This window comes from Piliocolobus tephrosceles, chromosome 5 (genome assembly GCF_002776525.5).
Source record: "Piliocolobus tephrosceles isolate RC106 chromosome 5, ASM277652v3, whole genome shotgun sequence".
Lineage (NCBI taxonomy): Eukaryota > Metazoa > Chordata > Mammalia > Primates > Cercopithecidae > Piliocolobus > Piliocolobus tephrosceles.
Genome location: NC_045438.1, coordinates 128,413,115 through 128,426,824, shown reverse-complemented (window position 1 = coordinate 128,426,824; position 13,710 = coordinate 128,413,115). Strand labels below are relative to the sequence as shown.

General features: G+C 51.2%; 1 long non-coding RNA gene across 1 annotated transcript; it reads right to left on the bottom strand.

The window, feature by feature from the left end:
* Positions 1-1,397: 1,397 nt before the first annotated feature.
* On the bottom strand, positions 1,398-12,919 carry LOC111542893. Its single transcript, XR_002731692.1, has 3 exons — positions 10,339-12,919; positions 3,032-3,173; positions 1,398-1,801 (listed from the first exon to the last, which is right to left on the bottom strand). It is a non-coding gene; the product is annotated as an uncharacterized LOC111542893 (long non-coding RNA).
* Between the last annotated feature and the right edge of the window lie 791 nt (positions 12,920-13,710).

Sequence of the window (13,710 nt, the reverse complement as noted above, 5' to 3'; positions counted from 1 at the left end):
CTGAGGCCAATCCGCTCCTTATTTAGAAAGAGCTGGGACTTAAATGTCAGTGGATGATATGGGAGCAGCATGACAATTACCAGCTTAAACTGAAATAAAGGAAAGAAGGATTAAACAATGCCCAGCACCCATCAAGCCAGGCCAGAAGATACGAGTGAAGCCCTCTGTTTCTACATTAACTCCTCATCAGCGAGGCGCAGGTCAGAAGGGTGGCTGGGGAGGAAGCTGGGGAGGGGAGAGTGGGTTGGAAGCTGAAGGAAGGTCGGAGGTGGTGCTGACTTGGTCTCCCAGACTCTCAAGGAGGGGACCCAGAAGGCACCCTGCTCCTTTTGGCAATACACTCAGTGGTTGGACCTGTGGTTCCAAACTAGGCAGACTGAGTTCAAATCCCAGCTCCTCCACTAACTAGCTCTGTGATTGTCCCAACTTCCTCAACCTCTCTGAGTTTCAGTTTCCTCGTTTAGACCAGTGGGATGATGATGATTCCTCTTAAGATTAAATGGGGTAGTGCCTGTATGTCACTGGGCAGGCAGCGATACTCAGCAAATGATGCCTCTGCCAGTCAGATGCAGTCAGGAGTTAAGAGCCAGGTACAGCACAGATCACGCCTAATTCCATTACCCCCAGTCGTTAAGCTGCAGATAGTCTCTTTTATTTTAATCTTTCTGTAGGGGGAATGTGTGGTGCTCAGATGTAGGTCCAGCATCTGAGCTGGACCTTTGCAGCAGCCTCAGCCTCTCCTTTCTCTTGGGTGCAGGGCTCAGCTGGGCAGGCGTGCCAGGACCAAGTCCTGGGCCCTCATCTTGGAGCCCCTCTGGGTTGCTGCAGCATCTCCTCTTTTCAGGGTGAACTGCTCTGGGGCTGGGAGATGGTGGAGATGCACCCCACAGGGCCAAGGCAGCCTGGGCACTTTCCCCAGGAAATTCTTGACACTCTGCACTTTTCCAGCTGGCCTCCTTTAAAGGGACTGCTCATCTGGCCTCCCCTGGATGTACTAGAATTGGCCCCACAGGCTGACCCAGCTGGACCCCAGGCTCTGGGTGAGCGGTGGCCTGGATTTGTTTCCCCATCTCCTTCAACTCTCTGCAGGGGAGCAGCCCTTGGTTTCTGAACAAGGGCAGTTCCAGGTCACCTTTGAAAGGACCTGCTGGGATTTCTGCAATGCTCCCCTCCAGCATCCACAGCGGGTCACTGAAGCCAGCTGATGGTCTGCCCCTGAAGCGGGCAGTTTTTCTAAACCACATCACATCCTCATCACAGACACCAGGGTCAGAGTCTTCCTTGGCCTCTGAATCAGGCCCAGGCTCCTCCTTTGTTCAGCCCAGCATCCACCTGTCCCAGCTGTGTCCTATATATCAATCAGCATTCTGTGTAGAAAGCAGAAACACCCAAAGTATCCAGCAGAGAGAGATTTAATAGGGGAAATAGTGACTTACAGAGTGATCAGAGGTCCTAGACAAATGAAGGTCAGGACCACTGCTAGGCTTTAGGCTTAAGGTCACATCCCCACAGCTGCGAGCCTGAGACCAGGAGACAGCTGCTGCCCCCGCAAGGACCACTGGTGTGGCTCCAGCTGCCCTGCATTCAGGAAGCTGGTGACAAGACCGTGGATATACCAGTTGCTGCAAATCCTCATGTTGGCAGGAGCCCGCAGACTGTCCAACACACAGCAGAGGAACGCCTCTGCCTCTCTGCCACTGTCCAGAGCTCATGGAAATGCCTCTTGTTGGCAAAACCGAAACTGCAGCCAGATCCAAACAGCAAGAAACTCTGGGAAATGTCATTTTTGTCCTGCTAGCCCCTGTGATACAGAGTGAACATAAAGGGTATGAAACAATGCTAAGTGCTGGTAGACAACACCCAGCACAGCCCAGAACTCACTCAGACCCCAGCTGGCCCGCAGTCCCGGCCTGCTGTAGCCCCACCCAAGCCTATGGCTGGTGCTGACTCCTGCCTCTGCTGCATCGCCCCACGCAGCCTCTGTCCCTTCGCCAGGTGGAGGACTGGCCCCCTCCATTCCCCAGCCCACACCCAGCTCCTTCAGCTCTTAGCTAGGTCCTCCTAACCCCAGCATAGCTCCTGGGCCTTCCTGGGGCTTTTTTGGGATTGAACCAATCCAAAGGCTGGCTCCACTGGAGGCTGGCTTGGGACTCAGATGCCCATGCTCTAGCTGTAAACACAGAATGTCTCTGAGCCACATTCCCAGAGTACATTCACCTGGGAGTCTCGTCCAGCTGTGAGGTTCTGAGATTTCTAAGTATCTTTCTTTATAAGCAGAGTGGACATGGACACACATGCACACACAGTCCTCAGGGAGCTACAGCTTTGCTGAGTCAACCCAGAGTCACTGTCCAACTCTCCTCTGGAAACGTGGGCAGAAATAGGTGCTGAGGGAGGAGGGGTAGCTGAAGCAGAAGGCAGGAGAGGCCAGGGGCTGCCCCCCTGCTTAGCGCATCCCCCATCACTGACTTCTGGCTTGAGTGGGCTGGGAAAACCCGCGGAGGGCAGGCTTGGGGAGGACAGAGGAGGCTGGGGCGAGAGACGTGGTAAGGGCAGAAGTGAAGCACTCAGGCCACACGAGAGGAAAAGCCACTGTCTGTGCTGAGCTGGACCTAGGGGCTCAGCCCCCAGCCTCCCTGCTGTACCCTGCTTAGCACCACTTCAACTAGACCTCTCCCAAAGCAAAGCTATAGCCATGCCAATGACCTTGAGCTGCACATTCAGCTTAATCCGCATCAGTGTCAGAGTGAAGGCCTTGCTGTCAGTCCAGGGTATTTATAACCCGCTTTCCAGGTCCCACTACCTGGCAGCCGCCAGGAAACTAGGCCACAGGAGTCACAGAGGAGGCAAGCCCTCCCCCCAGCCCCAACCCCAGCCTCAGACCGCTCCTCCGTGGCTGCTGGCACCCGCCCTGGCTGTGTGCCTCCTCCCCATGTCCCTACTCCCTGCTGGCGATCAAAACCCGCCAGAGTTCCCAATGCCTGGGGGCATGTCCACAGGCCTGAGTACAATGTCCACGGCTTCCACTTACCACTGTCTTCCCTGCCCGCTCCTTGTGGCCGTGTGGTGTGGTCATGAAGGCTCCGCCTGCCTGGGGTCAGGTGCCGGTTCCACTGTTCTCTGTGTTGACCTCGATAATCTTGTGTGACTTTTCTGTGTCTCAGTTTTCTTATCTGTAAAATGGAATTAATAATGAAGACTCCATGAATAAAAGGCTCAGAATGGTGCTTGACACATCATAAGGGCTCAGTGTGTGCCAGCTTATCTAGAAAGGTCTATCAGATAGCAGCAGAAGCCCCAGGGCCGGGCTGTTCAGGTTCAAATCCTGGTTTGGCCACTCACTGGCTAGTGACCTTGTGCCCATTAATTATCTGCTCTGGGCCTTAGTTTCTTCCTATGATATGGTTTGGATGTTTGTCCCCTCCATATCTCATGTTGAAATGGGATCTCCAATGTTGGCGGTGGGGCCTGGTGGGAGGTGTTTGGGTCATGGGGGCGGATCTCTCATGAATGGCCTGGTGCCCTTCTTGTGGTAGTGAGTGAGTACTCACTCTGAGTGCTTGCGAGATCTGGTTGTTTAAAAGTGCATGGGACCTCCCCCTTCTCTCTCTCTCGCTCCCTCGCTTGCCATGTGACACACCTGTTCCTGCTTCATCTTCCACCAAGAGTAAAAGCTTCCTGAGGTCTCACCAGGAGCAGACACTGGGCCATGCTTCCTGTGCAGCCTGCAGAACTGTGAGCAGATTAAATTTTTTTTGTTCTTAAATTACTCAGCCTCAGGTATTCCTTTATAGCAACACAAAAACCATGTAAAATCGGAAATGATAATAGTATCTACCTAGTGGAATTGTAAGGATTAAATAAGCTAATCTGTAAAGCTCCAAGAATGGTGCCTGGCACACAGTAGGTGGTCAATTAATATTAGCTCTGTTAATGATAATGGTTAGTATCATCATCATCATCGTTTATTCTGGAATGATTTTCTCCCAGCCAGGCTGCCCTCTCTTCCTCCTGCCTCCACACTTCAGCTGACACAAATGTTCTCCTTACACACACTCTCTCTTCTTCCCTCCCAATTCAAACGTTGCATTTCTTTCAAGCCTTACCTCCTCCATGCAGCCTTCCTTGACCATTTTGGTGAGCTTTGCACTGTCTCCCTTACCCAAAGCACCTTAGACTAGATCCCCCACGTGATTCCCATGAGTAAACCTAGACTCCAGACCCTGAAGGCAGAGGCTCTGCCAAGCCCACTTCTTCCTGCTTTATGCTGAGCTAACAGTGGTGACGTCAAAGAGGTCGTGGATCAGACGTGTCCTTGCTGAGTGTCCAGGGCCCTCCACTCTGGGCAGGGGTCTGATTCCTGGGATGAGGGTACAGTGTGTCCTGGCCCTCAACAGACAGGTGTGTGTGTGGGCACGCACACACACGCACACGCACACACACACACACACGCTTGCGACCTGTAAACTAAAACCTAGTCGTTTCCCCAGAAATAATCCCACATTCTGGTCACTGACAACCAAAATGCATTTTTTCCCAAGCCCAGTCATTTTCTGGATTTTCTCAGTTTGAGAGAGGACCAGGCCTGTATGCTGTGTCCTAGGGGTGGACCCGAAACCCTTCCCCACCAGAAAAGGGCAGGTAGGAAAATGTCTTCCTCGGACACCCAGGCACAACAAGCCCAGGGACACAGGGCTCAACACGGGGGAGGGTAGAGGAGGCGGGGGCGAGGATCTGGCTCAAACACCACAGTCCTTTCCTTGAGGAAGAAAGCAGCACTCCAGTTTCACTGTGTTCCCCCTATTGAAGGCCCAATAAACAGCAGGTCAGCCCAGCAGGTCAGTGGTTCTGACCTGGCACCGTGACTGTGTCCGGCACTCTCAGCCTCGGCCAGTCAGAGGCTTGCTGACACTGCCTCCTTCCTCCCCTCCTCCCCACAGGCCTGTCACTGCGGAGAGCTCTCCTCCACCCTCCTCCACTGCCTCCCCAGCAATTTCCTCTCCTCTCAGGAGTGGCCCGGCCAGGATCAATGTTGCTCAACCTACAGGGGCTGCCTTTGGTGGGAGCCCCCCTTTTTCCTACGTGCTGGGGGAAGGGGTGGGGGATAGGAAAGGGGTCAGCAGGGTTGGGGAGGGGTCCTTCCTCGGTACTCATTGTCCCCTCTGGGGGTTGAGGGCGGTTACAAAATGGATGAGGATGGGAAGAGGCCCTCCTGCAGTGCCCTGTGCTTGGCCCTCAGGCCGTCCCCTCACCCGTCTCCCCGCTCTAGTCTAAGAGCACCTCAAAAGGAGTCTCACTCTAGCCCTCATGACCCATAACTGAAAATTAATCCCCTCCATATCCTTTCTGAGTTATCCCAGAGAATATGCCATGTCAAAGGCACATTTGTCTAATGGAAGGAGCCCAGGCCAGGTGAGAGGGGCGCTGGGGAGAGAAGCCTTAAAAAATCCAGCCAAGCATCTGTGGTTTGTGCTCCCTGTAAAATGAAATGTGGGCATTTCTTCCACTAAACGGCATGGGAATAAGTGAAGTGATACTAGCTGGCATCTATACAGCACACTACAGTTACAAGATCCTTGCCCCACCCTCTCAGTTTGTTACCCTTCTGCATTGCAAGAGAGCAAGGGAAGGCTGTTGAACCCCCTTTGACATGGAAGGAAACAGAGCCTCAGAGCAGCTAGGAAGGGGGCATCAGAGGCTGTTCGTGCCCCACCCAGGTGTCCTTTATCAACTGGGCACTCACTCCAGGCTGCTGCAGTGTTGGCTGCTAATAGCTCATAACTATACCCTTCTCCTCCACATTGCCTTAGCCAGCAGGAGCCACTTCTCTGGGAGATGCTTTGGAGGTTAAGCCCTCTACCATAGCCCCTCCCCCGGGAACAGCCTTTAGCTAAGGCCTGACTGCTGTAGCGACAGAAAAGCCACCCTCTTGTCTTCAGGTAGAACAAACTCCACGCGCTGTACACACCCCGAAGCCCCTGTGGGTTTGGCCCAGCTAGACCTCCCCTGAAGCGGCATCTTCGTCTGGACCCTTCTGCTGCTCCATCATGCCCTACAATCCCTCCCAGCTTCTCTGCAAGCACTCACTCAACAAACCACACGCTGGAACATCCTCTCCCACCCTGCTTCTAGGGAACCAGACAGAGGGCGAGTACACACGGCTTCAGATCCTGAATCCGGATGTTCCTGAGACAGTCTGGTTCCTAAGCATCCTGTGGGTGTCTGTTGTGGTGAGAACCTTGCTTTCTTCCAGGACCTCAGCTCCCTCCCTCTCCTCCTCCCAGGGGAGAAGCTGGTTCTTAACACTCTGACTGCGAACTGAGGGATGAAGCTGCCCAGAGCCCCCGGCACCTCCCAAACCCCACTGAAAGCTCCCTCTCTCCCACTGCCGCCCCGGCTGTGGCAGCCAACACCATGACTCAGGCCCCATCCCCACAGCCCTCCACGGGCCCCCAGATTGCTACCCAGTGCCCTGGCATGTTAAGCAGTACAGATGGCAATTAACTGCGTGACAGGAAAATATCCCGACACTAATTATTTCAGGGACAAGGCCGGGGACCATTAATAAGTGATGAAGGAGTCTTTCCAGAGGCTCTTTGGCTGGCCCCTGCACCAGCCTGCAGAAGGCTGGAGACTGATGAGGACCCTTCCCCACGCAGCGCTCAGTGGTGTGGGTGGGCAGTGAGACAAGTGGCAGTGCCGAGGGAGGTGCCACACATTTTCTAGGGGAAGTCAAGCCGCTCTCCCCAGCAGTTACATCGACAACTGTTAAGGAGACAGTCCTCATCCTTCAGACAGGCAGAAAGCAAACAACAGTGGTTCCCTGGGTCTTCTCTGATGAATAATTGATTGTAGAATGCAATCTCATGAATGAATTCCGGAAGAATCCCCAGTCAGCCCCTTCTACACTCTCACATCTGCCTCCCCTTCCCTGGCCCAATCCAAGAGGCAGGCACAATTTCCATTTTCCTGAAATGATTCTGTTTCCTCTGTGCCTGCTTCTAACGTGGCCCCCGGGACAACTCCCACAAGGAGCAGCAGTCAGAGGCCAGGAACGAAGAATGGCGTGCCCAGATGGAGGGCTGAACCACGCCGGGTCAGCCCTGGGCTTTGACAGTGTCTCTCTCCAGCAGCATATCAGAGCAAGGCAGGCGGAGGAGAAAAGCGTCGTACATTCAGAAACCCTTTCATGTGCCAGAGTGAATGCAAATGCAGACACTCTCACACCCACACTGACACACACACATGCACATACTCAACACACATGCACACTGACACGCTCGCACATACACACTCTTGCATACACACCAACACACTCACGCATGCGCACTGACACACTTATATATACATGTGGACTGACACATACTCATGCACACTGACACATAATTGCTCTTGTGTACACATGCACACTGATACGTATGCACTGACACACTCTCACACAGACATGCACGCCCACACATACACTGACACACGTACACTGACACACACACACTGACACACACAAACTCGTACACTGACACACATATGCACTGACACACACACATTCAGTTACACTGGCACACTAACACAAACACATGCCTACTGACACACGTGCACTGACACACATACACACTGACACACAAATATGCGCTGACACATGCTCACATTCACATAGCCTCACACATACACACACACTGATATACACATACTGACACACACACATACCGACACATTCTTCCTCGCACACCCTCTCACAGATGTACACACTGACACCCACACAGGCACACATACACTGACACACATATGCATATGCACTGACACATGCCGACACACACATATACACACTGACACACACACACACGGATACACACTCCCACACATACGTGCACACTGACACACTCTCATTCTCCCTCACACACATTCACACTCTCACACTGACCATACACTCACACATTCTCACACACACACTCTCACACGGACACACGGACACACTGACACACAAGCCCTTTCTCTCTCACACACACATACAACCACTTGAACAGACAGGGGCTCCCATACTCTAAGAGCCGAAGTAGGCCGGGCACGGTCGCTCACGCCTGTAATCCCAACACTTTGAGAGGCCGAGGTGGGTGAATCACGAGGTCAAGAGATTGAGACCATCTTAGCCAACATGGTGAAACCCTGTCTCTACTAAAAATACAAAAATTAGCTGGGGGTGGTGGTGCACACCTAGAGCCCCATTTACTTGGGGGACTGAGGCAGGAGAATCGCTTGAACCCGGGAGGTGGAGGTTGTAGTGAGCTGAGATCGCGCCACTGCACTCCAGCCTGGATGACAGAGCAAGACTCTGTCTCAAATAAATAATTTAAAAACAGAGCCTAAATATGAAGGAGATATTTATGGGGGAAGAGATATTTGCTTCACAAAAGGATTTGCAACAGGGATTCTTTCAGTAATAAGAAACCAAAGTGCATTGAAAATGGAATTTGATTTACAAAAATGTGATTTCTCTGTAAATGTTCAGAAGCCCATGCCTTGTAGGGTATGGATGTGTGCTTGTAAATATGCAGAACTTGTCAGTGCCCCTCTCCGTGTAGTTCGGGAGAGGGCCAGGGATGTCAGATGGAAATCCTTGCCAAGCCTGCTGGCTACACACTCAGGGGTCTGATGGCAATCTAGCTTGGAGGACCACAGATACCATCTCCTTCTGCACCTCCAGCTTGCAAAGGGGAAACCAAACACTTTATTCCCAAGGCTACCACAATCCAAAAATGCAAGGTGTGTTGTGCTCAAAAGGTCTTCATCTCCGAATTTTTTCCTCTTATCCCCTAACTCACTAACCAGCCCAGCCTCCAGTGGATGTTTTGAGTGGGGTTAGCTAAGAAAGATCTTATCAGTTATCTCAACTGACTTCTTCATTGATGACTGTTGAAAAAAATGAGGCAGAAGCTGCCCCAAACCAGCACCTACTAGACCCTGTGCCCTCCAGCCTTCATCCTCACCAGCCATCCCCATAGTTGTACGAGGCCGAAGCCAAGAGAAAAGGCTCTGGGCAGCACAGTCGCGCTGTCCTCTCTCTTCCAGCCTCACGTCTCCCTCCCTCTCCCTGCTTCACTCACCTTCTTTCCCTGCTGGAAGTGAACAGATGAGTCATTTGAACTTTAGCTTCCTAGGCCGCTTTTCTGGATGAGTTTGGAACTCACTCTTTTTGGGTAAGGACCCCACCCACTAATTAAGACCCCCACCCTTAGGAGACAACTCCTATGCTGGACACTAACTTAGGGTCTCACAGGACTGTCTTGGTAACGTCTTAAAGGAACTGGATACTTAGGGACTTGAAAACACACCAGGGAGTAAAATTCAGGTCTCTGATAATTTCCAGAACTTGTTCCAGCAGACAAATGGACTCTTCTTCAAATTTAAGCTCCTTTCTTGTAATAACAATAAGGCTGATCACAATAGCCTTATTTTTAAAAATAATGTTTGTTTGTTTTTTAAAAAACACAGCCGATGTATATGCCAGCTATTGTTCTAAGCCCCTTACATATGTGAACCCATTCCATCATCGCCATAATGCTCTCTAAAGGAAGTACGGTCATTACCCCTCAGAGGCCCAGAGAGGTTCGGTAACTCCCTCAAAGTCACACAGCTAGTAAGCGACACAGGAGGGAATTGAGTTCTGACTCCCTGAGCCCTGCAGACGTCTCTATTTCTGACCTCAGATCCTGCCGATCTTTCCCCACCCCCACCCTCTTCTCTCCAGCTACAAACACACCAAGCCCATTCCCCACAAGGCTTCTGACTTTGCTGTTTCCTCTGGTGGGAAGGCTCCACCTCCAGCTTATCCTGTCTCCTCAGTTGGGCCTTGCCTGACAACTCCATCTAAAGTAGCCACGGTGGCCACCCCCACCCTCACCCACCCTTCATTTACTAGGCATCGATCTGCTGTAATTCCATCAGCGTTCCTCACGACCTCAAATGATCTCATCTGTTGGTTTACTGATTCCACCACAACGAAAACTGCATGTGTGCAGTGATTCTGCCCCTCCTCTTCACTACTGTGCACTTTCATCTATAACACCTTGGCTTGGCACAAACTGGGCATGCAATAAAGACTGATTGATCAAGGAGTGCTCTATTCACAAACCAATATGCACACCCACTCACGTGCACACACACTGCACACTGGCGTGTGCATGGGAATGCATTCACATTAGACCACAGGCAGACGCCACGTCAGTGATACAGTCCTCTGCAGTGTAACACTGATAGATGTGGTGAGGCCAGACTGACATAAATGGGCTTTCTAGCAGTAGATGCTAAGAAACAGAATTCCTCTGAGGACAGATCCATAATTACCCGGCCTGGAAGAATGCAAAACAGAAAATAGAGCCTCTGTGTAGGAGCCCCAGCATCTCTACCACCTGGTCCAGGCCTTTTGTGTCGGTTGCCTGGAGAAATGGAAGACGATTAAAAGGTGTGAGAAACTGGCCCCTTCAGAGTCCTTGGAAGGGGAGGGTGCTAGACCGGTTGCTCTAGTTACTGAATTGAGCTTGCTAAATATAGCTGGCTCAGACATGGGGCATTGAGGAGGCAGGTCTGAAATCAGATGGGGTGGAAGGGGCTTCCCAGTTCCCTGCCCTCTGCCTTATACTCCCACCCCAGGCCCAGTTTGTAGTGAGGGGATGCCCTTGACATAGAGGTAGAGAAAGAGAGAGAAGCAGATGCCTAAGCCTATGGTTGTTCTGATCCAGTGCCTGCCCAGAGCTGGGCATTCCGTTCTGAATGGCAGATAATCTGAGGTCAAGGTACAGCGAAACTCTAGCAGATAGGACCTTTGTTCTATGGTACTCAGGCTTGATCAATTTCAATGCTGCGCAAAGCCTTCCTGTGTGCATGTGTGAGTGTGGTTCATACAGTAGGAGGGGCAAGAAGGTAAATATGATGTCTTTACAGAGCAGAAGCATGGGGGTGTTGGTGAGAGCAAAACTCTGGAGCTGTCACTAGTGGCATGGGGCTGGATGGGAACTACCTCCTCAGCCCAGCAGATTCCCAAAGCCCTGCTTCCACAGAAGAAGATTCCTAGAATCATGTAGTAGGTGGAAAGGGCTGAGAAAAGCTCTCCATAGCAGATGGCCTGTGGAGCCCAGGCCCTCTGAGACATTTGGCAAGCCAGGGTGCATGCTTTTGGAATCACCCCACTGCCAGGTGCCCAACACACACCTCCCCCTTGTCCTCTTGGGCAATCCCAGCCTTTGGAGCTCCTGGTTCCAAAAGCTCTTCCCTAGCCCCAGGTGATGTTCCCCTAGACTCTTAGACAGAAAGCCTTAGAATGGTCCTGAGAGCACCCACTGTGGTGGCCTGAGATTCTCCTTATCAGCTCATGAATATCCATCCGACCCAGGCCCTACCAGCCCAGGGACCTTGTCTGTAAAATGGGAACTACAATGACCTCTTCAGAGGTTATTCTGAGGGTGAAATGAGAAATGTCAGTAAAGCATCCAGCACAGGTTACAGGTCCAGTCAGCAAAGATGGCATTAGAATGTTTGCCATATCTTCTTTTTCTCTTCTCTTTGTGTCTCTTTGGATTTTGTATTTCCTACAGGAAGGAGATGTGGTCAAACTGTGATGTTGCTTTCTACCTCCTTAAACTACCCTAAGAAGCTTCCTTCTCCACCCCTATCTCTAGTGAAAGCCTTCACCACCCCCCATGTTGTTGCATATGGCGGGATTTCCTTCTTTGCTAAGGCTGAATTCTACTCTGTTGCATGTATATTCCACTTTTCTCTAACCGCTTCTTCGTTAATGAACACCCAGGTCGCCTCCACATCTTGGCTGTTGTGGCTAGTGCAATCAACATGGAAGTGCATGTTTGAGATCCTGATTTTAATTCCTTTGGATGAATACCCAGGAGTGGGATTGCTGGATTCCACTTATATGAAGTATCTAAAATAGTCCAACTCACAGAAGCAGAGAGTGGAATGGTGGTTGCCAGGGACTGGGAGGAGGGGGAGATGGAGAGTTGCTATTCAATAGGTACACAGTTTCAGTTATGCAAGGTGAATACATTCTAGAAATCTGCTGTACAATGTTGTTGTACATTGTTATAGTTAACAATACCTTATTGTACATTCAAAAACTTGTTAAGAGAGCAGATCTCAAGTTAAGTGTTCTTAATACAATAAAAAAAAAATGATCAAAATCACAATGCCCCATTCTGCTGGTTTCTGTGTGGGAGGCTGATTGATCTTGCTGCCTAGTTGGGGATAGTAAGCCAGGCTGTACCTGACACTGTATTGCATCAGTGTTGCTCTTCCTACTGCTGCCTTTCTTCCAGATGTCTCCTGACTTTCTTGTTCTTTCACAAGAATCAAAGCCTGTGATTATTGGTCAAGCAAGAACACAGGGCAGGAGACAACCTCACCCATCCAAAGAAATGCATGCAGAAAAGCCACCTTTTCCAATTCTGGGGAGCAACCACCTGACCCTACCCAAGCTCCCTCCTTCCTGTCTTATACCATCTGAGTCCCAGGTACATGTAGAGGGATCTGCTCATACAAAGGACATGGGGACTTTGTTTCTGCCCCTCCACCACCCAAGGTGTCTAGTCTCCAACTTCAGTGGGGAGGGAGAGCTAGGGCACCTAGAGAAAAGCCCCATTGCGGCCTCCTTTCTTGGAGTGAGGTTCCCATGACTACTCACAGGGAAGGACTGGGATGTGAGCTGGAATCCCAATATGAGGAGAAAGTGTGCCCCCATCCTCCTTGCTCCTCGCTTTCCTTTCCTTCCCTTCCTGCAGCTCCGCTGTGCCCCTCCATTTACATCCATAGCGGGAAAGCTCTTTACCTGGGCAGGCCCCCTGTTTCTCAGCCAAGTGTCCCAGTACTGCCAGCCCTGTCTTGAAGTTGACCCCAGAACATCTTCTCCCGTGGTTCAAAGGGCCTGGCCAGCCACTCTTGTTCCAACAGAGCCACCCTTGCATCAGGATGGTGAGAACAGGGTTCTTGAATGAAAGTTTTATATTGTATTTCTTACTGCTTGAAGTTGTGCTTGGGGGTGAAGAGGATTAAGACAAGAGTTTATTGTTACTTTCCACCTCAACCAGATGGACTGTATCTGAGAGAGGAGGAGGATGAGAATAAAAGGGAGGGACTCCCATCTCTCCTAGAGGATCAATGGCCTCCTGTCACCCTGCAGGCTCCCTAGAGCGGAGTTGTGATGTGCTGGGAGTGGGGACCATCTTCTTATGCATGATTATGTTTTGCAGAGGAAGTTCTAGAACACTAAGGAATGGTTTCTTCACCACTGGCACACTGGGCAAAGCTGGGGAGAGCTATGGGGTAGTATTCTTCCCTGGTGTGGTTTCTTGGTGATTGTGCCAAGAATAGTGGAAAGGATGACTCTTGGGTCACAGATGACTGTGGCAGCAGTGCCATCCTCATGTGGGTGGGGAGGTGACTCCCAGGGAATTGGGACGCTATGCTTATGTTGTCTATGTCTGAAGTTATATCAAGGACTCTTGGATGCCTTTCAGTTGACATTTGGGACAGTGAGGCTCAATTTCCTGCTGGGCCTGGGGGAAGTAAGCAGCTGGCTCCACTTCCTTAGACATTTTCTCCAGTCTAAGCCCTGACTCATAGCTGGTTTTTCCATTCAGATGATGACCACAGCCCACTCTGGATGCCAAACCTGTCTGTTCTCAGGGATCTAGGAGGGCAAGAGTGGTTCTG